Below are 8,473 nucleotides of genomic sequence, written 5' to 3'. Positions count from 1 at the left end.
GTAATTAGCATCTTTTCCAGCCTGCCCTTAGTTGATCTTCTGAATTGTCTTCTACTTCTCTTTCGAATGGTCACTTTCAGCTTTCTATTGTTTCCAGTTCCTACTGGAGGCTCCTTGTTCAGCCAGTACCGTTCATTCCCAATTCCATTCTTCTGCTCTCTTAACTATGTATCCCAGTCTTCTCCTCAGGGCAGTGATGGTCATCATACATCTCCTCACTCACTCAACTCTCGTCTTAACAGACATCTTTTCCATCTACCCTTTTCCTTGTGGCTTCTGCCTCCTCTTCATTGGACATTCTCTGCTGCAATGGATGGCAAAAAACAGAAGCTCATGCAGGCAGAGGCTTCTCACTATCAGTCCCAGTACTTGGCCCCATATCATCACATGGAACAGCAGCAAGAGGATGATGTGTAAATTATTGGAGTACTGAGATGTGTGTACTTGAGCAAAGAATCTTTGGAGGATATAGCCGAAAAAATTGCAGAAGCTTCCACTAAATATGTGCTAACTGCTTTTTTTCTCATATCTTATAACTTAGGAAGTTAAGAGAAATTTTAATGAAGCTAGCAATAGACCTTGATACTAAGGCTTGATGCTAACACGATCATGCTGCCAAATTTCAGACCACTGCAGTAGACTGTGGCAGGCCTGAGGTTATTTAACAAAAGATAAATAAGCAGCTGATTACGGGCAATGTTAGTTACTGCTACCAGTCCAGCCTGGAATGTTTTCAACTCTTTCTGGAGTCAAATCATTCTAAGTAGAGATCAGAATGTCACCCTGGCCCTTGAGTACTGCCATCCAGTTGCAGTAATGACTCTGGGAGAGATCTTGGTTGTGCTTAGTCTGGTTGAAGAAATCTGCAGTTAAAGTGTTAACATCAGAGTCTTTCTTGTAGCTGCTTGTCTTTCAGTAATTCCTGTGACACAGGTGTACTTTATGGACATGGACTTTATTTTGGCACGCTAAGAAGCAAGTAAACAGAAATGCCCATTTTTATGCCCCAGGTACCACAGGACGTTAACACTTTCCAGGCTCTAATGTAGTTGTGAGATAATAGCCCTGGGAGATAACAGAACTGTGACAGAACAGGGACTTAAGCCATGCCCTCCCAAATCTTAGACTAAACTCCTGTGCCAGCTCTACCTGTGCATACTAAAGCACTGATCCCTAGTTTTACCATGGTGTCACTTTGTGTCATGGAAATTGATAAAACTTGAAGGTGTATTTTGTTTTCTCAAAAACATCTGACAGTCAAAACTGAGGCTGCAAATGTAACAAATGAGGCTTTTCAAAATAAAACTCTTCTTACTTTGTCTGTTTGAACCCATGCAGTTTCAACTCATGCTCTGCCATATATAAACAAAGGTGTGTGTGTATACACTAGGTATGCACAAGGACTCCGCAAACACAGGCTTAACCAGTACAACCCTTACAGTTCATGAGTCTCAGAAGGCCCATCTCAGGGAGTCTCAGCTCGTTTTAGAACTCATCAGCTTCATGTGTTGTAAGATTTATTGGAATATAAAACAATGAACTCATTTGTACTTTCCTATCTGCAGTTTCTGTTGATCCCACTCCACTGCCTTTTTTTTTTTTTTTTGACTAAGACCAAACCTGATTTATTGTATTTTGATAACATATGAACAAATTATTTCCTTGAGCAGTCTGCCCCCACCCTGGGCTAAAAAATTGGATCACATTATGCGAAACTTCAGCCTGTGCAAGCAGACACACTGCTTTACCAAAAGCCATGTGTTAAATTGTGTTTATATTATGTACCTGGCAACAGAGCTGATGTCCATACTCATTATTCATGGAAAAAGGGCCTCATTAGTGGGAAGGCATGCACTGTTGCTGAGCTACATCATTATGGTTTCAGAGTTCAGTGCCTGTCAATAGACTGCAGATGACCTAAATACTGTTGATTTCTGAAAGGATTTTTTGGCTCTGATTTAACACATATCCATGTTATTTACAGCAGAAATAGTTATGGCTGCTAAAGAGACTGTTCTTGATGGAATAAGCTTCTGGTATTCATAGTAGATAAAGTTTCTCTGCTCCTCTTCCCTTGCTTTTTAAACAGGTTGCTTTCCAGTGAAGTAGGTCTGCTTGTTGTGATGCTTAGATCAAATGATTTATTAACTTACCTGGGCAGCCAGTTGTTTTGATTGTGATTATCTAGTAACCTGGGCATTGTGTGAAAACTCGGACCTTTGTGGCAATTGAAAGTCAGATTTAAAAAGAGTGGATGCCTATGTATTTAGTCACAGTGATGCAGTGGTTCCTCCCTAAACCTGTCGTTGCTTTCATTTTTTTTAAATGACAGTGTTTTCCAGTGAGACTATAAGCCTTCTGGTTTGCAGGAGGAACACCTTATACAGATTCCCCTTTCACTTACACCCTTGCAAAAGAGAAAGACTATGTTGCCATGTAGACAGAGTCCCAAATTCAGAGTTCGCTTAAAAAGATAATTTAGACTAAATAGTCTTACCATAGTAAGAAAGTGGTTTTTAAATACAAAAGGTCTCATTCTGCTCTAGGCTATGACACTTTTTTATTTGGTAACAGCTTACTTTGAAGAATCCTACTTTAAATTAATGTCAAGTCAAAATGCAAGCCTATGAAGAAACACTTTAGAAGCAAAATCTTCTTTGTCTTGGACTACTTTCAACTTAGTGAAATCCAAAAAGTTAACATAGAGAAATTAATTCCCTAAAATGTAGTCTATTCAGGGCTACTTTCCTTTCTCCAGTCCCCCTCTGTCTAATTCCTTCTTGTCCTTACAGACTTATGAAATGGGTAAATTCTATTTATGTTGAACTTGAAGGCATTCCTTTTGTAGAGGGTTGCAGATTGATGGGCCACTTGCATAGAGTCTTCAGTTACATTAGCTATGGTCTCCAGGGTTTTTGTGTATATGTGTATATTTGAGATCATAGCTCCACTTCATCAGTTTTATGACTTGCCATGATTATGTTTGATATTTTTGAGAAAGTGTTCTACCTGGTGGAGCTAACTGGGTAGATGTTCTAAGTCCAAGAAGGGGTTTTCTTCTGAGTTAAAGATGTAGCCAGTGGCAGTATGGAAGCAACCATTACCTCATGCACACTATTTTATGATCCTTTTGTTTCTTTGAAAGAGAGACCTTAAGAGAAAGTTCCTTTTAGTTAAGGTCATACCAAAGCCTACTCTACCTTCTCCAAGAGATGCAAATCAGTTAAGACCTTCAGTTCGTGTAACAGCAGTATCAAGAGAATAGTTTGTCTTTTTTCCCATTACATCTTTTTCAGCTTTTGCTTCTAAGAACTAGTTTCCTTCCTCAATGTCAAAATCACTTGTCACTTCAGCTAGGTCTTAGCATCAGTTCTGTGTCTGTTCATACCATCTGGTCTCTTTTTTTTGCCATGTGGGGTTTTTTCTTTCTTCTGCCTGTGCACAAAAACTCTAAACTAATTGTACTAATCTTGCTTTTTCTAATCTCCTATAAGAGAAATTATTCCTTCCTCTATATATGCATTTAGGATTGAACTTGGTCAGATCTAAGGGGCTGACACTTGCCTGGTCACTGAAGTACTCAGCAAGAGTTGCATATGAAGTGTTTACAACCAGCAGTGACTCTCAAAATCTTCCCATAACTGAACAGTTTAAGTTCTAGTTGTGGTCATAGCAAAATAAACACTTTTTGTTTGTGCTGAAATGTTTTTCCCATCCTATCAGGGGACCAAAATCCAGTCCTTAACATACACAGTGGCTATGTGTTTGTGTTTGATTGGGGTGTTTCCCACTGCTGAGGAAGAATGTCAAAAGTACAGAGAATCGGAACTGCTTTATTTTGCAAGCACAAAGTAAGTGTTAGATCACTGTGTTCATAGTTTTGTTCCCTCCAGCATGTTTTCTACCACGTTTTGTGGAAAAATGCAATGACTATTCTCATGAGAGATAATACTACAGGATATTAGATCTTTTTGACAAAGTGTTTTTCCCCTGATGTTCAGTTCATACTTTCCTTTATTGAATTCCATCCCATTACTCTTGCTTTTAACCATTTGTATCAGCTTAATTCACTTTCTTCTTAATGTTTGTGTCTTTATAGATGAATGCATCTCTCTTCTGTCATCACTGATCCAGCCTGCATGTATTTATTTGCTAGAGCACTTTCAATCTTTCCCATAAGCAATTTTTCCTACCACCTGTGCAAGAGCTGGCAATCTAGCCTGCAGGTGCAGAGAACTGGGGGAGTTCTATGCTGACAGGGCAAGTGTTGGCCCATCACTTAAACGCTAGAGTCCACAGACAGGCTGAGGGAGAGAAAATCAGAGATGGGGTTCACCCCCAAGCCATAGCACAATACATGTCCTGTATTCCACCATTTTCTGTTTTACCTTTTCACGTAACTTCTTCCAGTTTGTTGATATACTTTCAGTTACATGTTTGGAAATATGTGAATGATTCCAGCAGCTTAATGTAGTCTCTCTCCAGTGCTATATGAAGAAGAACTAGCAATTTGACTGGAAGGATCTTACTGTGCAAATTATGGTCCCAGATTTACAGCGTATTTCAGCAAATATTGAAGTCCTATTAGTGTTGATAAGACTATTCAGCTATCTGAAATTAAAGAATCTGTATTGTTGACTTGGAAATAGCATATGCTTTGAGGTCAAAATAGGGAATGATTTCTGATTAGTGACTTAGATTTTACATTTATTAATAATTAAAGCAATTGCAGCATGTCTGTCTCTTCACATTTAGGGCCTTCTGATGACTTGGATAGGGGATGTTGCACCAGTCCATATCCGGATTCATCATTTGTTGGTTTAGTTGCTATTTTATAAAAACAATAGATCCCATGACCTATCTAAATGATACATGGCATATGCTGAATATCTTGAATCAGAGAAGTAGAGATGTTGTGGTTGCAAGTCTTTATCCGTAGTATCTTTCCATTAGTTCACTATCACAAGCAACCACTTATGAAGCAAATGACCGGTAAGAGCTCACTTTCCCACCTGTAGCTGACTGGGGCTAATCAAAAGAAAATGCTTTTTTATATAAAATCAAGTCTAGACTGTTTTGTATTCTGTTTAAAGATACAAGTAATAGGGAAGAAGGAGAGCCTTTTTTAGATTGACACATCTTATTAGGCAAAAATGTCCTGATGGTTTTGACAACAGAATAGCAGTCACATCTTTCAGCACATTGTGGGAGCTCCCCAAGTAATCACAGGAGGGTGGGAAACAGTATATGTGAAGAAATTTTGCCAGATGGCTCACAGAGCTGCACACAGTCATTTAGGAAAAACTTCACTTTGGTTCCTGACAGAGGATGTATCTCCTAGGGCTAGTTTATACTCAATTCCCTTGCTAAATTCAAGTTGTAACCAGACATAATTGTTTTATGCTTTCCTCTAAAACGTGAGGGTCCAGTTTTGCAAATGAAGCCTAAATGATATGAGGATTTTGACGTGTTGTAGTTATCAGACCAGGATGTAGCAGAACCAAATACTTAAGGTCTAATACGGAGCAAACAAAAAGCAAAACGCTTTTGGAGGGAAGCAGGCATGGACCTACTGAGGGCCATATCCACAGCAAAATAAAATTGTACATGTCTTTATATTTCTTCCATTGCCAAGGGAGTGTAGGTATTACCCTCAAATAATTTCTGCATGCTCATTAGGAGCACACCACTGGAAGAGGCCTCCTGGGTGAGTCAGGTCCCCCGCTGTTGCATTCACTACATGGTATTACTGCTTCCATGACCTGAGCAAGCTCCACCCTAGAATTAGCTATTTTGTTTGCCCCACTGTTCTGCCTGGAAATCTGCCTCAAAAATTCACTTCTTAGAAACCTTCTTTTAATCTCCAGCCTAAATTTAATTCTGAACTGTTTATTCTTGTGCCAACTTTATCCTGTACCTAAGCAGCCCTTCTCCTTTCCTGGTGTTCCTTGTGGTTATGCATAGGGAACAGTTGTATCTTCTCTCAGACTTTATTTCATTTGGATTGTTACGAAAACAGTCCAGTCTTTTTGTTTGATTTTGTTTTTCTTGACCATGGGTGATCGGATTTGAACACAACGTTCCTTGAGAAATCCCATTTTTTCTGCGGGAATGACTCAGGTGGTGTACCTGAGCCTTACCTTACCTCACCTCACCACATTTCCCTTCCTTACAGATGCCAGCAGTTCATTGTGGATCATCCTGCAATCTATATGCACAGATATTTCCAACTCAGGAGTACTTAGCAGAAGACACTGTTTTGTGATATGGTGTTTTGTTTTAGTGTATTTAACCCTGTATCAAGCTCAGTTCCTACTGTATGCTGTCTTAATCTCTTAGCCAAGAATTGTAATAATCCTCACAACTTGATCCATGCAACTTCTGCTGAACATTCTCCATTCCAGTATCAATGATCTGATGCAGAAACTATCCTTTATACATGTGATTAGAGGGGGGTTGTGTGTTGAGTGGTTTCATTGTTTAACCTCATGGATTATGTATTAATGGCTGAATTGTCATTTTCTTGCTGTCATTCTGGCTTTTGCTGGCATACCTGCTTTCTTTGATGAAATTGAGCCAGCAGCTTTCATCGGCATAACAACTGTTTTTCCTCTGCTGCATCAGTTATATACTCCAGACCTCGATTCCTCCTAGGTTTCAGCTCCCTCAAACAGATAGAAAAGCGAAGTGGTGCTCTCGCTGCATTATTCAAATTAGTCTGGGCAAACATTCTCCTCTTGGTCCTTTTTTTATATGTGGCGTTTGCCTTTTGCCTGGGAAAATGTATTTCCAAGGACTTCTAGGTAGACTTCTTGTTATGTGTCATTCATGCAAAATTTTGTAAAGGTTGGACCCTGAACCAACGTTACTAGATCTGAACTGATGCAAAGGAAAAGATTTCCCATGAAGTAATGGTGGCCTGATGGCCCAGAGAAACACTTACAGATAAGGGGAAAATAAGGTATTCTACTGACCAATTGAAAACCTTATAAATGACAGCATGTTGTTGGTTTTCTTGTTTGTTCTTGTTTGGGTTTTTTTTATCTTTTCCATTCCTCTACCTTTCACTCCGTTTATGATTGATGAAGTTTTATACTGAAAGACAGAGACCAGTATGTTCCGAAAAACATCATTTCGGTTTACTGGAAATAACTTTCAGTTCCTAATGTTAAGGAAAACCTGGTATAAGCAGGATTATTGAAGGTGCTTATAAATATTTTCTCCTATCACTGAAGATATGCTCATGTCTGTGTCTGTGGCTAGCTTCCATTAGTGCGGTAATTAACATATCTGTCACCCAGACTACTTTGCATGCTGTTGATTTTAATTACTTTAGTCACTACAATTACATACTCCAGTGAAATTATAGTTGGAATATATTATAAGGGAGCCTCCAACAAGATCTTTACATCTTATACTTGAAGTGCAAGTGCATAAAAAGACAACAGAGAGGATTTAACATGTAGCATTTTCAAAGTGCCTCAGTCATTCTGGCAATGTTTCCTGTCTAACAGAATGTTCTGCTTGGTTGTTAATAAGTGAAGGATGGTGACTGCTGAGATATGACTTGATGGTCCTCTTTAATTCCTTTTTGCAGCCCTGTCTTACAAGGCAGTGGGGTTCAGTAAATCACAAGTTTCTCTTAACCCTAAAGTAACCAAGCTCTATGGTAATTTCATCATTCTAATCAACTTTAAAGACAAACTAAGGGTTAAATAGTTTCTTAGAATAACAGTCACGTTAGCTGCTCTTCCCTTTTACAATGGGCCTACTCTAGTGCCTTGTATTTACTACTCTGTGTATTTGATATTTACTATAGGAAGCTATACTAAATACAGCTTCCTATAGCTACAGCTATATAGGAAGTATGGCCAGCAAGTCGAGGGAGGTGATTCTGCCCCTCTGCTTTGCTCTGGTGAGACCTCACCTGGAGTACTGCGTCCAGCTCTGGAGCCCTCAGCACAAGAAGGACACGGAACTGTTGGAGCGGGTCCAGAGGAGGGCTACAAAAATGATCCGAGGGCTGGAGCACCTCTCCTATGAGGACAGGCTGAGGGAGTTGGGCTTGTTCAGCCTGGAGAAGAGAAGGCTGCAGGGGGACCAGATTGCGGCCTTTCAGGACCTAAAGGGGGCCTATAGGAAAGAGGGGGACAATCTTTTTAGCAGGGCCGGCTGTGACAGGACAAGGGGTAATGGTTTTAAACTAAAACAGGGTGGGTTTAGACTAGATATAGGGAAGAAATTCTTTACAATGAGGGTGGTGAAACACTGGAACGGGTTGCCCAGAGAGGTGGTGGAGGCCCCATCCCTGGAAACATTCAAGGCCAGGTTGGACGGGGCTGTGAGCAACCTGATCTGGTTAGCGGTGTCCCTGCTCACTGCAGGGGGGTTGGACTAGATGACCTCTAAAGGTCCCTTCCCACCCAAAACATTCTATGATTCTATGATATTATTACAGTGTGCAGAAGTGCTT

At 40.0% G+C, this 8,473-nt stretch overlaps 1 protein-coding gene across 1 annotated transcript in view; it reads left to right on the top strand.

Annotated features, from left to right (window-relative positions):
* Positions 1-8,473, top strand: part of ST7 (suppression of tumorigenicity 7) — a 53,814-nt gene that overhangs the window by 20,998 nt on the left and 24,343 nt on the right. The gene's annotated exons all lie outside the window — the stretch shown is intronic.

Source organism: Egretta garzetta, unplaced genomic scaffold (assembly GCF_000687185.1).
Source record: "Egretta garzetta isolate BGI_Z169 unplaced genomic scaffold, ASM68718v1 scaffold169, whole genome shotgun sequence".
NCBI lineage: Eukaryota > Metazoa > Chordata > Aves > Pelecaniformes > Ardeidae > Egretta > Egretta garzetta.
The sequence above is the reverse complement of the archived record's forward strand: the minus strand, read 5'-3'. Positions and strand labels throughout refer to the sequence as shown.